The sequence below is a fragment of the Notamacropus eugenii genome, chromosome 1 (assembly GCF_028372415.1).
Source record: "Notamacropus eugenii isolate mMacEug1 chromosome 1, mMacEug1.pri_v2, whole genome shotgun sequence".
Lineage (NCBI taxonomy): Eukaryota > Metazoa > Chordata > Mammalia > Diprotodontia > Macropodidae > Notamacropus > Notamacropus eugenii.
Window position 1 is genome coordinate 315,528,892 of NC_092872.1, and position 19,173 is coordinate 315,548,064.

General features: G+C 37.4%; 1 protein-coding gene across 12 annotated transcripts in view; it reads right to left on the reverse strand.

Moving 5' to 3' along the window:
* Positions 1-19,173, reverse strand: part of FUT8 (fucosyltransferase 8) — a 446,072-nt gene that overhangs the window by 358,723 nt on the left and 68,176 nt on the right. For 2 of the 12 annotated variants that reach the window (XM_072629580.1, XM_072629582.1), the window contains one exon: positions 10,197-10,422. The exons of the other annotated variants lie outside the window; for them this stretch is intronic. The gene's annotated coding sequence lies outside the window, so the exon portion shown is untranslated. The remainder of the gene's footprint in view (positions 1-10,196; positions 10,423-19,173) is intronic. 12 annotated transcript variants of the gene reach the window in all.

The following is a 19,173-nucleotide window of genomic DNA, read 5'->3' on the forward strand; positions in this document are numbered from 1 at the left end:
TACCAGAGTGTTCCAAAAGTCTTCAGTTAATAGGCTATTGAATCTTACACTGAAACTTTTGGAACATGCTATATAGGGGAATGGGAGTCAGGGAATGGGGTTTTGAATTTGAAAAGTCATGGGGACAGAGAACCAAAAGGGAAGTTCATTGGCACATCCTTTCCAGTAGGTGATACTGATTTAACCATGATTCATGATCCCAGAGAAAAAGGAAGGAAGTGAAGACTAACCAGGACAACACAACCAGGACTACAGTTCCATGATGAGTGTTTTAAGTGTACAAGTTCATGCTCTCTAGGGGCCTGGGAGGATACAGATGACAAGAAGATAATAGCTGAGGTAGAAAGTGAAGTATGTCTGGAAATAAGACTTTCCTTTATAATTCAGGGATGCTGTAAGGACATAAAGGAGGGATTCATGCACTAAGTAGTAAACTAGATTAGATAACCTTTAATGGCTCTTCCAATTCTGGTATGAGCTAATTATTCCTTGCTTCCCAAGGAAATTCTTGAGCATGGCTAAGAGTTTTCAGACAGCAATACTCGGATTGAACTCTACCTTCACTCTCAATTATGCCCTGTTCCTTCAATATGCTAAACAAATTCTCTGAGTTACATTTAGATAACAAGTACAAGTAGTAAGATTATTTTTAATGTTTCTCAATAAAAGCAATTTGCTTTCAGCCAATAATCCTTCTCATTTCTCTTCTTTAAATACCCCCTTCTTTGCTACAACTTTAAGAAATGGAGATGTCTTCAGAGTGCCTATTTATTTCCAGATGAACTCTCGTCAACTCAATGTTCACAATGATTACTTCTCCAGCCTACAAAACGATATTCAGAAAAACAACTCAACTTAACAATACTCAATAAGCTTACATATAATCTTCTGTCCCAAGACCACCTCAGAACTCCTTCAACACAACTATGTTTCAAGTAATGCCTCTCATATAATAACTGTTCTGATTATTTTTTTTCAAAATGAATTGCCTTCCCCGGCAGCCATTCCTCTATTTCTGCCAACTCAGCTAATCTAGCCCCATTATATATCATATTTTCCAAGAAACATACCAAATCTGTATCATATGCAATTTAATCAACAGCAATTCACTATCCAACTCTTTACAACCACTGTTCCAAATCCTGTGTCTCTTCAAGACTCTCATAACACTCTCTCCTCCATTCATCTCAGCTAAAGACCTCACCTCATACTTCACCCAAAAAAATTGAGGCCTTTTGCAGGGAGCTCTTCCTTTCTCACTTCATCTCACATCACTCAAGTCAAACTATCTTCTCTTTTATTCATGTAAAATAAAGAAGTGGCCTTTCTCCTTGATCACATCCCTTCCCATCTTCTTTAGTATATTATTCCAACTATCATTTCCACACCTTCTCTTCTCTTCAATCAATCACTACAATATTGGCTCCTTCCTTATTGTCTACAAAAATACCCATGCCCTTTCCAATTTTGAAAAATCCCTCACTTCTGGGAACCTGGCAGAGTACATAGTAAGTTGCTTTCACTTTCCCTTACTGACCTCTAAAAATCCAGAAAATATCACCCCAGTAAAAATCTTAGAACAGCAGAGTGGGCAGAAAAATGAGATGCAACAGTCTTTTAGCCCATAAGGCTTAGGAGATTAATGAGAAAGGTCCTTCTTTAGTGGAGGGGAAGCAGTACTGAATGGGAGGCATCCCAGGCAATCCAGCACCAAGCCCCACTTCAGCAAACCAGCTAGAGATCCTGAACCCCAGGGTGGTAGAGCAGGCAAATGCCAACATTAGGACACCCCACCTCCCCAACATCCCTTGACACAGCTAGGGGAACCGGCAAACTCTAGCTCAGAGAATCACCATGTATGCTGATGGTCAGGCGTCCTCCAGCAGACAAACCTCCCCATGCCTCAGCACAACTCCAGGTGGGTAGGTGTTCTCTAGAAGCCTGAGAACTTCAATGTAGCCCCAGAGAAATAAAGAAAAACCCGACATGGCCTCAGCTACCACCATCAGGACACAAGTTCAGCAAGAGATAAGCTGCTAGACCTCTACAGCCTCCAGATGCCAGCACCTGAAGCCCCATCACAACAAGCTTGGATCACTGCCCCTGTGCTCCAGCAGGAAAGCTCAACTTTAAAAGCCAGGAAATAGGCAAACACCATGAGCAAAAAGCAGAAACAGACAACAACCACAGATTCTTTCTAGGGAGACAGGGAAGATCAAAACACAAATTCAGAAGAGGACAACATTATCAATATGTCTACATTTGAAACATCAAAGAGGAATACAAACTGATCTCAAGCCCAAAAAGTCTTGTTGGAAGAGCACAAAAAGTATTTTAAAAGTCAAATAAGAGAGGTAGAAAAAAACTGGAGAGGTATGCAAGAGAGAATCAACAGCTTGAAAAAGGAAAGACAAAAACTGATGCAGAAAACAATTTCTTAAAAAATACAATTGCAGGGCAAAGCCAAGATGGTGGAGTAGAAAGACGCATGTATACTAGCTCTTCCCTCACAGCCCATAAAATACCTGTAAAGAAAGATGGCGGAGTAGAAAGACGCACGTATACTAGCTCTTCCCCCACAGCCCATAAAATACCTGTAAAGAAAGACTCTCAACAAATTCTAGAGCAGCAGAAGCCACAGAACAATAGAGTGGAGGAGATTTCCAGCCCAGGGTGACCTGAAAGGCTGACGGGAAACGTCTGTCCCACTGGACGTGGAGCCTAGCCTAGTCTTGGCAGCTCTGGAAGGAGGACAAGAGTAGGCCTCGGGGGGTGGAATCCCCAGTCTCAGTAGCAGCAGTTCCCAGATCCCTCAACCCACAGGTGCCAAAGGTCAGTGACAGGGTTTTTTCAGCTGGCTGAGAAAGGAGAAGGGCCTTCCCATAGCTCTGGCCTCAGGCAGCAGCCTCAGAGGCCAAATCTGTGGGCAGCAGCAGCTTCCACAGCAGACAGCATCCATTGTTGGATCCCAAAACCCCTGGGGGCACTCAGCAGCTGATGCTTACCTCAACTCTGTGTAGAGGCCCTGCCTCCACCTAATACTCCTGGGGGATTTGAGCAGCTGATCTTTATCTCACACTGAATGGCAGCCCTGCCCCTGCAGCTTATCTGAATCTCAACTCACAATGCTGGTTTGGTGGAACTGGAGGCTAGGTGGTTGTGAAGAGGAAATTCTATTACTCAGATTCTGGGCACATAAATTTCTTTTTGCTCCCAGACCAGTGTACATCCTTGATGGTACCACCTTGGAGGAACTGAGATCTTACAGACCCCCACAGTATACCCTACTCTTGACAAAGGACCCAAAAGTCAAGTAACTGGTTGGGAAAATGCCCAAAAAAGGGAGAAAAAAATAAGACTATAGAAGGTTACTTTCTTGGTGAACAGATATCTTCTCCCATCCTTTCAGATGCTTACCATCAAGGAAAGATATAAAAGTCAAGGCTTCTGTATCCCAAACACCCAAAATAAATATTCAGTGGGCGCAGGCCATGGAAGAGCTCAAAAAGGATTTTGAAAATCAAGTAAGAGAGGTGGAGGAAAAACTGGGAAGAGAAATGAGAGAGATTCAAGAAAAGCATGAAAGGCGGGTCAACACCTTGCTAAAGGAGACCCAAAAAAATGCTGAAGAAAATAACACCTTGAAAAATAGGTTAACTCAATTGGCAAAAGAGGTTCAAAAAGCCAATGAGGACAAGAATACTTTAAAAGGCAGAATTAGTCATATGGAAAAGGAGGTTCAAAAGCTCACTGAAGAAAATAGTTCTTTCAAAATTAGAATGGAACAGACAGAGGTTAATGACTTTAGGAGAAACCAAGAAATCACAAAACAAAGCCAAAAGAATGAAAAAATGGAAGATAATATGAAATATCTCATTGGAAAAACAACTGACCTGGAAAACAGATCCAGGAGAGACAACTGAAAAATTAAGGGACTACCTGAAAGTCATGATCAAAAAAAGAGCCTAGACATCTTTCATGAAATTATCAAGGAAAACTGCCCTGATATTCTAGAACCAGGGGGCAAAATAAATATTGAAAGAATCTACTGATCACCTCCTGAAAGAGATCCAAAAAGAGAAACTCCTAGGAACTTTATAGCCAAATTCCAGAGTTCTCAGGTCAAGGAGAAAATATTGCAAGCAGCCAGAAAGAAACAATTTGAGTACTGTGGAAATACAATCAGGATAATACAAGATCTAGCAGCTTCTACATTAAGGGATCAAAGGGCATGGAATATGATATTCCAGAAGTCAAAGGAACTAGGACTAAAACCAAGAATCACCTACCCAGCAAAACTGAGTATAATACTTCAGGGGAAAAAATGGTCTTTCAATGAAATTGGGGACTTTTAAGCATTCTTGATGAAAAGACCAGAGCTGAAAAGAAAATTTGACTTTCAAACACAAAAATGAAGAGAAGCATGAAAAGGTAAACAGCAAAGAGAAGTCATAAGGGACTTACTAAAGTCAAACTGTTTATATTCCTACATGGAAAGACAATAATTGTAACTCTTGAAACTTTTTTCAGTATCTGGGTAGTTGGTGGGATTACACACACACACACACACACACACACACACAGCACAGGGTGAGTTGAATAGGATGGGATATCTTAAAATGAAATTAAGGGATGAGAGAGGAATATATTGGGAAGAGAAAGGGAGAAATGGAATAGGGCAAATTATCTCTCATAAAAGAGGCAAGTAAAAGACTTTTCAGTGGAGGGTAAAAGGTGGGAGGTGAGAGAGAAAACATGAAGCTTAGTCTCATCACATTCAACTAAAGGAAAGAATAAAATGCACACTCATTTTGGTATGAAAACCTATCTTACAATACAGGAAAGTCAGAGAGAAGGGGATAAGCAGGGTGGGGGTGCTGATGGAAGAGAAGGCAATGGGAGGAGGGAGCAATTAGAAGTCAACACTCCTGGGGAGGGACAAGGTCAAATGAGAAAACAGAAGCAATGGGGGACAGGATAGGATGGAGGGAAATATAGTTAGTCTTATACAGCACGACTATTATGGAAGTCATTTGAAAAACTACACAGATATGGCCTATATAAAGAATTGCTTATCTTCCCAATGGGGATGGGTGGGGAGGGAGGGAGGAAGAGAAGTTGGAACTCAAAGTTTTAGGAACAACTGTTGAGTATTGTTCTTCTATACAACTAGGCAATAAGAAATACAGGTAATGGGGTATAGAAATTTATCTTGCCCAACAGGACAAAAGAGAAGATGGGGATAAGGGAAGGCAGGGATGTTAGAAGGGAGGGTAGATTGGTGATAGGGGTAATTAGAATGCCTGGCATTTTGGGGGTGGGGAGGAGAGAAATGGGGAGAAAATTTGGAACTCAAAATTTTGTGGAAATGAATGTTGAAAACAAATAAATTTTTAAAAAAATAAAATTGTTCAAATAGAAAAAAAAAAAAGTCCACTGAAGAAAACAATTCCTTAAAAAGTAAAACTGGCCAAATAGAAAAGGAGACACAAAAACTCACAAAAAAACCTCCAAATTGCTCTCCAGAATGACTGGATCAACTCACAGTTCCACCAACAATTAATTAGTGTTCCAACTCTCCCACATCTCCAACATTTATCATCTTCCTTTTCTGTCATGTTAGCCAATCTGAGAGGTGTGATATGGTACCACAGAGTTGTTTTGATTTGCATCTCTCTAATCAATAGTGATTTAGACCATTTTTTCATATTATTATAGACAGTTTTAATTTCTTCCTCTGAAAATTCCCTGTTCATATCTTTTGACCATTTATCAGTTGGGGAATGATTTATATTCTAGTGCATTTGATTGAGTTCTCTATATATTTTAGAAATGAGGCCTTTATCAGAGACACTAGTTGCAAAAATTCTTTCCCAGTTTTCTGCTTCCCTCCTAATCTTGGTTGCACTGGGTTTGTTTGTGCAAAAACTTTTCAATTTAATGCCATCAAAATTATCCATTTTGCACTTCATAATGTTCTCTATCTCTTGTTGGGTCATAAATTTCTCCATTCTCCATAAGTCTGACAAATATACTATTCCTTGCTCCCCTAATTTGTTAATAGTATTAGTCTTTATACCTGGATCATGTATCCATTTGGACTTTATTCTTGTGTACGGTGTCAGGCATTGGTCTATGCCCAGTTTCTGCCACACTGCTATCCAGTTTTCCCAGCAATTTTTGTCAAACAGTGAGTTCTTATCACAAAAGCTGGGGTTTATCAAACAATAGATTGCTGTATTCATTAACAACTGTGTTGAGTTCCTAACCCATTCCACTGGTCTACCCCTCTGCTTCTTAGTCAGTAGCAAGTGGTTTTGATGATTGCTGCTTTATAATACAATTTGAGATCTAGTATGGCCAGGCTAACTTCCCTACAATTTCGTTTCATTTGTTCCCTTGATATTCTGGGCCTTTTGTTCTTCCAGATGAATTTTTATATTATTTTTTCTAGCTCTAGAAAATCATTATCTGGTAGTTTGATTGGTATGGCACTGAATAAGTAAATTAATTTAGTTAGGATTGTCATTTTTATTATATTAGCTTGGCCTACTCATGAGCAGCTGATGCTTTTTCACTTACTTAGATATGACTTTATTTGTGCAAAAAGTGTTTTGTAATTGTGTTCATATAGTCCCTGTAATTATGTTCATATAGTCCCTGGGTTTGTTTTGGCAGGCAGACTCCCAGAAACTTTATAGTGTCTACCATAGCTTTAAATGGTATTTCTCTATCACTTGCTGTTGGGGTTTGTTAGTAATATATAGAAATGCAGATGATTTGTGTGGGGTTTTTTTGTAATCTGCAACTTTGCCAAAGCTGTTTATTACTTGTAACTCTTGAGAACTGTATCTTTATTACAACATTTAGAAGCAGTATACATAGACAGAGGGTATGGGTTTAACTTGACTTTGGTGTGATGATAAAAAATCTAAGAGATCAAAATGGATTGTATTGGGAAAAAAGGAAAGAAGGAGGCAGAAATGGGTGAATTACATCACATGAAGGGGTGCAAAGACCTTGTCACACAGTACAGGGAAAGAAGAAAGGGAGATGAGCATCGTCTGAATCTTATTCTCATCAGATTTGGCTCACAGAGGGAATAACATACTCTGTTAGGTATGGAAATCTAACTTATCCTATAGTAAGTAGGAGGGGAAAAGAGAAAGAAAAGGGAGAGGGCTGATAGAAGGGATGGCAGATTGAGGGAAGCTATGGTCAGAAGCAAAACACTACTGAGTAAGGAAAGAGAGAAAAGCATAAATGGGGGAAATGGGAAGGAGAGAAAGACACAGCTAGTAATCATAAGTGTGAAAAGGCTTGGGAAAGGAAGTATCTGGCTGTATATTTATGTGTATATGTATATATCTATAGCTATAGAGAAGCATATCTAAATTTTATTGTAGTCTTTTGGGGGGGTGGGAAGAAGAAAAAGAAGAACAAAGTAAAAAAATGCACAGCAGAGAACAAAAGAACTCACAAGGAAGCAAAGAAACAATGGATAATTTTCAACCCAAGTATTTTTTATTATACAGGCTTTTTTGAAATGAAAACATATCTCTTACATAATTTGAAACCTCTCATGTTCTGCTATGCACATGACATTTTTCTTTTTTAGCTTTGTATTTAAATTTATGATAAGTTTTTGTTTCTTTTTTCTGTTTTCTATTTGTGTTCTGGCATCTGAATCTAAAATAAAATGAAAAAAAGGTAAAGAAGCAATCATCAAAACTAGTTGGTACTGGCTGAGAAAAAGAATGGTAGATCAGTGGAATAGTTTAGGTACATAAGACACAGTAGTCAATGACTATAGTAATCTACTGCTTCACAAACCCAAAGATTCCAGCTTCTGGGATGAGAACTCACTATTTAAAAAAACTCCTAGGAAAACTAGAAAATAGTATGACAGAAACTAGGCACATCTTACACTGTATACCAATATAAATGGGTATACGATTTAGATATAAAGACTGATACCATAAAGCAAACTAGGAGAGCAAGGAATAGTTAACCTGTCAAGATTTATGGAGAACAGAGGAATTTATGACCAAACAGGAGATAAGGAACATTATGAAATGCAAAAGAGGTAATTGTGAGTACATTAACTTGAAAAATTTTTGCACAAACCAATGCAACCAAGATTAGAAGAGAGGCAGAAAACTGGAAAACAATTTTTACAACCAGTGCCTCTGAAATAAAGGCCTCAGTTTTAATATATATAGAGAACTAAGTCAGATTTAAAGAATACAAATCTTTCCCCAATTGAGAAATGGTCAAAGCACATGAGCAGGCAGTTTTCAGATGAAGAAATTAAAACTATCTATAGTCATATGAAAAATGCTCTAAATCACTACTGATGAGAGAAAACCACTTCAAAACTGCTCTTAGGTACCACATTATACCCATCAGACTGATTAACATGACAAAACAGGAAAAGTATAAATACTGGAGATGTGGGAAAACTGAAACACTAATGCATTGTTGGCAGACTTGTGAACTGAACCAAACATGCTGGAGAGCAATTTGGAACAATGGCTGTAAAAATGTGCATACTTTTTGACCCAGCAAGACCCCTTCTAGGGCTATATACCAAAGAGATAAAAAATATTGGGGAAAGGACTCACATGTACAAAAATATTTATAAAAGCTCTTTTTGTGGTGGCCAAGAACTGGAAATTGAGGGAATGGATGCCCATCAATTGGGGAATGGCTGAACAAGTTGTCGTTTATGAATGTAATGAAATACTATTATTCCATAAGAAACGAAGAACAGGCGGACTTGTGAAAAACCTATAAAGATTTATATGAACTGATGCTGAGTGAAGTGAACAGAACCAGGAGAACATTGTACACAAGTAACAGCAACGTTATGTGATGACTAACTTTTATAGACTTAACTCTTCACTCAGCAATGCAAGAATCTGTGTGTTCATCCTTCATTGCTGAAGAAGACCATGCCATCAGGGAAATGATGACATGACTTGCACTTGACTTTGTTTTGAGTGAGGGAGGGCTGTGCAGGTCACCAGCCTCACTTCTCCTCCAGAGCCATCTGAATCCAGTGACCAGATATTCATCAGGATGCCTGGAGATGATCCAGGATGAGGCAATTGGGGTTAAGTGACTTGCCCAAGGTCACACAGCTAGTGAGTGCCAAGTGTCTGAGGTGAGATTTGAACTCGGGTCCTCCTGACTCCTACACTGGTGCTCTATCCACTGCACCACCTACCTGCCCCAATGCAAGAATCTAAGACAACTCCAAAATTCTCATGATGGAAAATGCTGCCCACATACAGAAAAAGAACTATGGAGTCTGAATGCAGATCGAAATACATTATTTGTTATTTTTGTTTCTTCTCTTTTGTGGTTTCTCCCACTGGTTCTATTCTTCTTTACAACATGGCTAATATGAAAATATGCTTAATATCAATGTATATGTTGGGCCTATATTGCATGCTGTCTTGAGGAGGGAATTTAGAAATCAAAATCTTATGCAAGTGAACATTGTAAATTAAATAAATAAATAAAAATTGGAAAAAAAGATCCTCAAGCCTACCATTTCAACAAGCTATCTTATATCTCTTCCCTCTTCTAGCCTCAACTCCTTGAGAAAGCCTTCTACACTATTCCCCTCTGCTTCCTCATGTCTCATTCTTTTCTAAACCCTTTGAAATCACGCTTCTGACCTCATAACTGAAACTGAACTGTTAAAAGTTATCAATAATCTCTTAGTTACCAAATTTAATGAATATTTCGTCAATTCTGAGGCTTCTTAACCTCTCAGTAGCATCTCCTCCTGGATAATCTGTCATTTCCAGGTTTTCCTGATACTCTTCTCTCCTGTCTAACCACTTCTTCTCAGTCTCCTAAGTTCTGCATTCTGGTCATCCTGTCTAACTGTGGATGTCCCCAAGTTTTTGTTCTCTTTTCACCCTATACTACATATCACTTAGTGATCTCATCAATTCCCATAAATTTAGTCATCTCTGTTTAGACGATTACCAAAATTATATTTTCAGGTCTCTCTCCTGATCAAGAGTTACATTTCACCCACTAGATGTCTCTTGGGTATCTCAAACTCAACACATCCAAAAGAGAACTCATTATATCTCTGCCCCTTCCCCTCAACTCCCCCCTCTTTAGAAAACTTATTTACTGTCAAGGGTACCACCATCCTCCCAGTCACTCAGGCTCACCTAGATTCAACTCCTCACTCTCTCATTTTCCATTTCCAAACTGTTGCCAAGGGCTATCATTTAGTTTGGGTTTTTTGGGGAGGTTTTGTGTTTTTGTTTTTGTTCTTTCCTCTGATGATTGTGTCTTGGGTCCTTCTTGCATGGTCAGATTGATGGTTGACTTGTAAGGATGTTTGCTACACACAATGTAAGCATTATGAACACCAATAAATTTCAATGGTTTCTACTGAAAAAAAAAGAAAGAAAAGGGCTATCATTTTTACTTTTATAATATCTCTTTTAACCCCACTTCTATATTCTGACACTGTCAGCACTCCAGTATAGGTCCTTATTCACTCTCATCTGGATTATTGGAGTGGTTTTCTTGAATGTTTTTCCTACATCAAGAGTCAGTCAGTTCTTAAAGAACAAGTCTAACCATGACACCCCACTATTCAATGAACTGTAGTGGCATCCAAAAACCTTGATAACCTGCCTCCTTCCTACCTTTACAAAAGTCTTACACATTAATCACTCCCAGACACTCTGTGCTCTAATGACACTAGCCTCCTTGCTGATCCTGGAATGAGAGAGTCTATCTCTCAGTCGCAGGAATTTTCACTGGCTGTCCTCCATGCCTGGAACTCTCTCCCCTCATCTCCCAGTTCCTAGCTTTGGTTAAGGCCCAACTAAAATATACCTTCTATAAGAAGACTTTTCGCATCCTCCCTAATGCTAGTTCCTTCTCTTTTAATTATTTCCAATTTATCCTCGTATGTATCTTGTTCATATAAGTTATTTTGAGATTGCCTTCCTTTATTAGATTATGAGCTCCCTGACAGCAGGAATTATCTTTGCCCCTTTTGTATCCCAGTGCTTGGCACATAGTATAAATAGTCATAAATGCTTGCTGACTATTGCTATAGAGGACCCCACCATCCTCTCAGTCTAGAGTGACACAGTGTTGTCCTCAATTCCTCACCCTACATATCTAATTCATTTCCAGATCTAGGCATTTCTGCCTTTACATCATTTCTTCCTCTCTATTCAAGCAGTCATCACTCTAGCTTCCTGATTTCCCTACCTCTTTCCTTACACTAAGCCATCTAACATACTGACAAAATGAGCATATTTCTGGCCATGCCACTATTGTACCCCCAAACCAAGTCCAATAGGTCCCTATTACCTCCAAGATCAAATCCAAGTTGTCTGTTTGGTACTTTAAACTCTTCATGGTGCCGTTCTACCTTTCCACTATATTTTATTATTTATTTCCACTATATTTTATTCTCATACTCTCTTCTACTTCTTCCTTCTCCAGGCCTCTGCACAAAGTGTCCAAGGTACTGGGAAAGTTCTCCCTCTTCAACTCCCCCTCGAGGCTTCCCTGGTTTTCTTCAAAACAATACAAAATCTCACCTTCTTCAGAAATCTTTTCCTGGTTGCCTCTCACCCACCAACCCCACCTGTTAAAGCTTTCCCCTATGAGGTTAACTTTGTATTTATTATAAATCTAGCATACACCTAATCATTTCCATGTTGTCTTCCCTTATTACCATGTGAATTCCTAAGGACAAGTTCTGTTGCCTTTCTTTGTATTCCCAAGGCTTAGCACAGTGTCTGTTAAGTGTTTAATAAAAGCTTGCTGACTGATCACTGATTTTGGTGCTGCTACTTTTCTAAACTGTCTTATTCCTAACACTCAGTCCTTAAAGTCTGAATAATTTATCATATTTTCTTCCTTTAAAAGCTTTAATTCCATTCTGCTTTAATCTCTTATATGCTTTGCTCTCTCTGTCTCTGTCTCTCTTTCTCTCTCTCTCTCCTCCCCCTCAAAGGAGATCATGTCCGATAAATTGTTTGGAAAATGAACTCCCTCCACCCCCACTGAAAGTCTTATGTACACAGGAAGAAGGAACAATAAAATTCTTGAACACAGTGGTTTTGAAGAATAAGAGGACCTACCTAAAGGAGAAAAAAAATCAAAGATGATAAGCAAGGGAAAATTAATAGTATGGACTTGCTTTGTTTAACAGACGTCTATGGTCAAATTCAGTTTGCAAGTATCCCTTTACTCTATCATACTCTGTACAAAAGTCATTTCCCTCTTTTCCCAATTCTTACCACTCCAGGGAAGACAAATTTCTGGGCTTGCTTTTTTTCCCTTTTCATTTCACTATCTGTTTTCGGTATTCATCAGAGATTGATCCAAGTTAAAGGAAATAACTGAAGTATACAGTGACAGTGTGTTCCACAACAATCTTACTGAGACAAATAAGAATACTGAGAGCTCAAAGGAGGCAAAAATTATTTAGTTGCTTTGGCTTCGGTACTAATATATAAGAAAATACAAGCATTCCATTTTAATCTAATTAGACATGTGACATATTAGAGGATGATTATTAGATTTAAAAAAAGAAGAATCTTTGCTTTATAAAAGAATTCCTTTCAAAACCAGCTCCCCTGAGGCATTTAAAATGACTCAATTAACAACTTTTTCAGAATACATTAATTTTATGAAATGAAATCCACCTGTATTAAATTAAATTACATAATATATTGAGGTTAATTGATAAAATGAATGATTCACATATATCATAATCCAGGTAATCCAGAGAGATTCTTAACAGTCTGATACTGTAGAAAGTGCACTGGATTTCCACTGGAATAAAATTTTCCAAAGAAAGGACAAAGACTCCCAAGGTACATGAGGCAAGCTTATTTATTCTACAATTCTTGCAAGAAGTGGGTGTGCTGCCTAAATAGCAACCCAATACAAAAGTAAAAGCTAGTGGTTTAAAACCCTGTCTGGAAACACGAAGTCCCTCCCTTATTTCCTCTTTGGCTGAGTACTTTGAGGTATACAACTTCCCAATATGCCTCCTTCATATTTACCCCCTTCATATGTTGCCCCTCCCTCCACATAGACTGCATGTGCATGCAAATGAGCTTTAGCTCCTCCCAGGGAGAAATTAACATTCATAAAGCAATTAAGCATGTGTGCTTGAAACCTAGCTGACCTACTTAACCAGTCTCAACCTCAGACCTGGTTGAGACTGGTTTCTAGTGATTGGTTTCCTGTTTTTCCTCTTATTCTGAGAATTGTTTTTGTAGAGAATCATGAAAGAAAAACTCCCTTTCCTTCATCTGTGTGGAAACGTAATCTTTATATCTCATAATTTGGAGTCTGAGGACTTGAGTTCAAATCCAGATTTATTAATTGTGTTATCTTGAGCTAAACACTAAGCCTAGGTTTTTCATCTGCTAAATGGAAGCAAAAGAAGGGGAGGTGAATTCAGCAAACTCTGTACTTTATTCTAATTTTAAATCTAAGATCCTATGTATTCATGACAATGTAACATATCTAACATACATCTCAATGTAGGCAAATGTGGATTTATCTATAGTAAATTGTAAATGTTATGTAAGTGTGAGCCAGATGGATTTCTCCAGAAACATCTCAAGAAAACCCAAGTTTTGCTGTATGGAAATATAAGCAGTAAGATATTGGACTAAGGTAAACTAGATGTCCTGGCAAACAGATAAAGACAAAGACAAATGATGTTTTAAAATAAAAGTTTGCAACTATTATGTTACTTCTTATAAAATTGTTCTTTACTAGATGGTTGCTAGTAGATAATTTTATATGCTGGTGCTTTCTTCTTCAAATTTTGTCATTTTTTCCCTTGGGTCTTTCAGCATTTTGATCACAAATATTTACATAGTCTCTTCCCCTTTCTCTCTCCCTTCCCAATGAAAGATTCTCCAGGTAATTTCTCCCACTAATACTAAATCAGTAATAAGTAAATAACGTCAATATGAATCCAAGTTGCCTATAAGAGAATGCTTAAAACCCCAACAATTCAAATTAGCTTGACACCCTCTGCAGATATTAGGTGGACAAATCCTCAAAAGGTTGAAACAGCTATCTACTTAAGACAGCAATAGGAAAATCTCATTCTTCCTAACTCTCTTTACCAATTATCAATGGTGGTAATTGAGATTAACAATTAACTTAAGGGAACAAGGGTGAAGGCAGTGTATTATGGAACCACCCTCCACAGGTTTTTCAAATTCTGGCATTATATTTATAGGTTTTAATTCACATTGTATCAGGGCTTTGCCTAAGGCCTCAATCTCCACTTATTTATGCAGGTTACAAGCACACACAAAAAGCAGGACACAATGGATAGGAAATTAGGGGAAAAGTGTTTTACAAATTATTCTTCCACCCTACTGCACCTCACATACCAGACAGTAAGCAACCCATTCAAAAGAATCTTAGATAAAGACAGGCCAGAGACAATTATTCACTTCAGATTTGGTGGATTACAGAAGCAAAAAAATTATTCATTAGCAAATGTGAAAACTGCATAATCAATTTGTGTATATATGGGTATGCATATTCATCAGCATTTAAGGAAATCACAGGTGAAGAAATCTCACTTTACAAAACCAACTATATCACACAAGCTTGCTATAAACTAAATTTCTGCAAATTGAATCATATTTTCATTGATTTCTCACTATAAAATAGAAGTAGTCTCTAAATAAAATAATCAAATTTTTTAATATATATATTTACATGAAAATGATACTTTTAATCAAAATAAGACACAAAAATAAAGACTACTTGGAACCTTTTTAAAATGTACTTACCCTTGGCAATAAATCCATTTTTTAAAAAAAGGTCATGAGTTATTTTGAGGTACAACAGCTTTTTCACATACTATCATTGGCTCTTCAAAGATTTCTATTATCATAAGTAATTTATATTTTGCTAGAATTCATACGATATAAAGCAATAATGTGATCATTTATGATAAGTGATAATAGGTAGGAATAAACCTTAGTATTTAAATAATACTTTAAGATTTGAAAAGTGCTTTTCATTTTCTCATTTTAACTTCACAATGACCCGGAAAGGTATGTGCTACTATTATCTCTATTTTACATCTGAGAAAACTGACAAACAAAAGTTATGTGATTTGCCCTGGGCCACAGAGTTACTAAGTGTCTGAGGCTAGATTTTAACTCCGATCTTTTTGAATCCAGGCCCAGTGCACTATCTAGCTGCCTAAATATAAATCCAAAGTTATATAATGAATAAACATATAAGTGTGACCAGACAGATGCAATTAATATGATTTACCAGTATTGAAGAATTTTGAATATATCAAATATTACACAAAGGTTTGATTTTGGGAGGTAAAAAGACAGAATTACATTCTCTTTCCTAGGCTTGTCCCTTGAAATGCAAATCACTGAAGTAAGATGATAATAGTGAAGAGCAATACAGGCTGGAATTAGGAAACAGAAGACCTGGTTTCAAATCCTGATTTGACCATGTAAAAATCTCTTAAGTTCTATGGCTTCAGTTTTCTTTCATGCAAATTAGGGCTAATACTCTGACCCAAAGACACCTCCTTGAAGCCAATTCCCTGAAAGAAACCAACGAGAAAGGAAAAGAACACATTCTTTTCACAGGCTCAGAGAATGAGAAACCAAGGGAGTGTCATTGTCAATTGCAGAATGACTAACAAATTACAGAATATGAATGTAATGGAATACTACAACAATGATGACAGAAATGAAAACACAGTTTCGGAGAAACCTGAGAAGACCTGAATGAAATAAGCAGAACCAGGAGAACAACTTATATGATAACTTTACAAAGACAAACATATCTGAAAGACTTAAGAACTGTGATCAATACAATAACCAACATGATTCCAGAGGACCAGTGATGGTACATACTAACCACCTCCTGAGAGGTGGAAATGGAGTCGAGATGCAGAACAATATACATGAATTTGGAACACAGCCCATGTTGGAATTGTTTCACCTGAACATGCGTTACTTGTTAACAAAAGTTTTCTTTCTTTCTTTTTTAATGGGGAAGGCAGAGAGGAGATGGAATAGAGTGAAAATAAAATTCAATAATTTTTTAAAATGTTAATGGGTATAATAAAGCTATCTAACTTTCTGAGTGGTTGTGACTAGTGAGCTCTGTAAGCTACAAAAGGTTATACAAATGTGAGCTATTACTATAGAGACAAAGTTATGCTTTCTTTCTATTATGAAAGAGATGCACAAATTATTTCTTTTTAAAACTTCTAAGCTTTAAGACCAAATGTGCTGACCCCTCTCAACTCAGGGCTTTTAATTAAATGTTAGTTAACAAAGCAAACATTCCTTTCAAGTATTATCTAGTTAGCATTCTTTGTAAAATTAGTTTTTTAGCTAAGTCATAGGAACACAGGACAATAGTTGGAAGAAACCTCAAAGCCAAACTCCCCATTTTACAAATGTGGAAACTGAGGCCTAGGGAGATTAAGTGCTGCTCTAGGAGTGAGCTTCAGAGGAGAGACTGGAACCCAGGTCCTCCGACTATGAAGCCAATATTCTTTCCACTACAGCAGGTTATTATTTCACTTTTATTAAACTGAATTCCTCCATATAGGAGATTTATGAATTCACTTTTATTTAACATCTGGTTCACTTATTATTTTTTAAGCAGATGCAGCATTGCACAGTTAGAAAAGTACTAGATTAGGAATCAGACCCATCGAGTTCCAGCCCTACCTCCACTGATTAATTTTTTAACTTAAAAAAAAAATTTTTATTGATAGTTTTTGCTTTTACATCACCCTCATTTCCAAATATATCCCTCCCCTTACCTCATCTCAGAGCACCATCTCCTATAAGAAAGAATAAAAAAAGAAAAGGAAAAAAGCAGATCATCAAAACCAAACAACGTATCAACCAATTTTAACAGTGTATGCAATGCTTCATATCCAGTTTCCCAGTTTTGAAAAGAAGGAAAACATACATTTTCTCATCTCTTCTTTGGGACTCCACCAATTTACTAGATATTTTAACCTGTAGGAAAATTACTAAAATCCTCTGAAAAAAAATTTCCATTTTTAGTGAAAGAAGTATATGTATTTACTTGGCAGATAAAACAGATAAAATAGAAATGTTCAATTTCACAACACTATTTCTCCCACTCCCACCCCAGCATCCAGCAAGCTGGGAGGATAAGGTTAGAAGCATCACCCTGACTTTCACTTAAAATCTCAGAAGGGTACATATAGAGACTTCTAGATTCAAAATCAGAAGAAAAAAATTTGAATTCCAATTCTGCTGTTTGATGCCCATGTGACTTTGAGTAAAAATCGTTTCAGTCAATCAATCAACAAAAATTATTAAACATGTATAGGATATTCAGGGAGGAAGAGTAAGAAGGTTTGACAAGCCCTTTTCAGGGCTGCTCATCCACCTTTGATGTCCACCTGGCACTCAAATCTCACCTGTGGCTCCAAGAAACTGTAGCATGTAGAGTGGCCACACTTGCGTAAAACCATCCAGGCAGAGAAGCTAGACCAGGATGAAGGTAACTGACAGGCCTCAAACATGAGTTACAGGGTTGTCTACCCCAAGCATGTGAAGACATCCCCAGAGAAGTATGGGTAGATGAGAACAATTTGTTTTAACAGCCATAAAGACAGATGAAGAAGATGCTGTGGAGCTCTTAAGAGCTTGGTCAGACATCAAAGACACCAAGGTCATCCACCAAATCCCAGGCCATCGCCAGTTGTCCTGACTTTTGTCCTGAGACTAGATTTCAATGACTCTGGAAGAGAAAAGTGATGCTGACAACTTTATGCAACTCTGTCTCACTGAAATTCAATTTACATGTAAGTCAAGCCATCACCTTAGGATATCGCTGATTCTCTTTAAAAATGAAGCACAAACAAGATTAAACATGCCAGGGACAACAAGGAAAAAGTCTTGCACTCAATGAACCTACATTCTATAAGGAAGGCAATATGTAAATATATATGTATGTGTAAATACACATGCATTTGCATTTAGGATGTTTTAACCCTAGTTAATTAAGGGCTTTAAATGCCAAACAGAGAAGACTCTATTTGTCATTCTTGCCTTCTAGGAACAACACTTTCAAGGAGATATCTGAAAAGGGGAGATTGATTAGGTTACTACAACAGTTCAGATGAAAGGCCTGAAATATGATGATAGCCATGAGTAGCGAAAAGATGAGTACATGGTAAATGATTGGATATATGAACAGAGAAGAAGGACTAAAGAGCCCAGGATGTCTGCAAAGTTGCAAACAAGAAAAAAAGGCACTCCTCTGGGAGTAAAAGAGATTGGCACTGCTCTGCTATTCTTTTCACTTATCCCCTTTTCTTACCAAGTTACGGGGCTAGGAGAGGAAGAGAACTGACAAGTATTATTCCCAAAAAGAAACAAGCTTTCAGTTAGCAGGAAACTATTACCTCACTGAGTAAACTTATAGCTAATTTATACCTAAAAGCTTTGCAAATTTATTGGAAGGCATTTACATTAGCACCATACAGTAAGCTTAATCCCAAAACATTTCTGCTAACTCAGCTTTGCTAACCCCTCCTGGTATAATTAAGAAAAGAATACTTAAGAAACTATATACAGTTTTAGAAAAATTGCTCAAGGTCTTTCATTCTGCATATTCTTTTCTATTTTACAAATTGTCAAACTATCTTTAAAACGACAATCCTATCAATGAAATGATGCTGGCTAGTTCCCTACAGAGTCAATTTCCAATTATGCTCCAGAGGATTTTAAAAAACTCATACAATCCAAGGTATAGTGAAAAGAAAATGGGATTTAGGGTTAAAACTGCTTGGTTCAAATCCTAGCTCTTAATTCTAACTCTCCATTTCACTACAATCATTTCATTTGCCAGAGAATAACAACCCCTGGGCCTAAGTCTCTTCATCTATGAGGATGTGATTAGATCAAAGGTTCTTAACTTGAGGTCCATTAACTTTTTAAAAAATATTTTAATAAGTAATTCAATTTTATTGGTTTCCTTTGTGATCCTGCATATTTTATCTATGTATTTAAAAACATTACTCTGAGAAAGGATCCATAGGCTTCAACAGACTGCCAAATGGGTCTATGACCAAAGAAAGGCGAATCCTCAGATGATCTC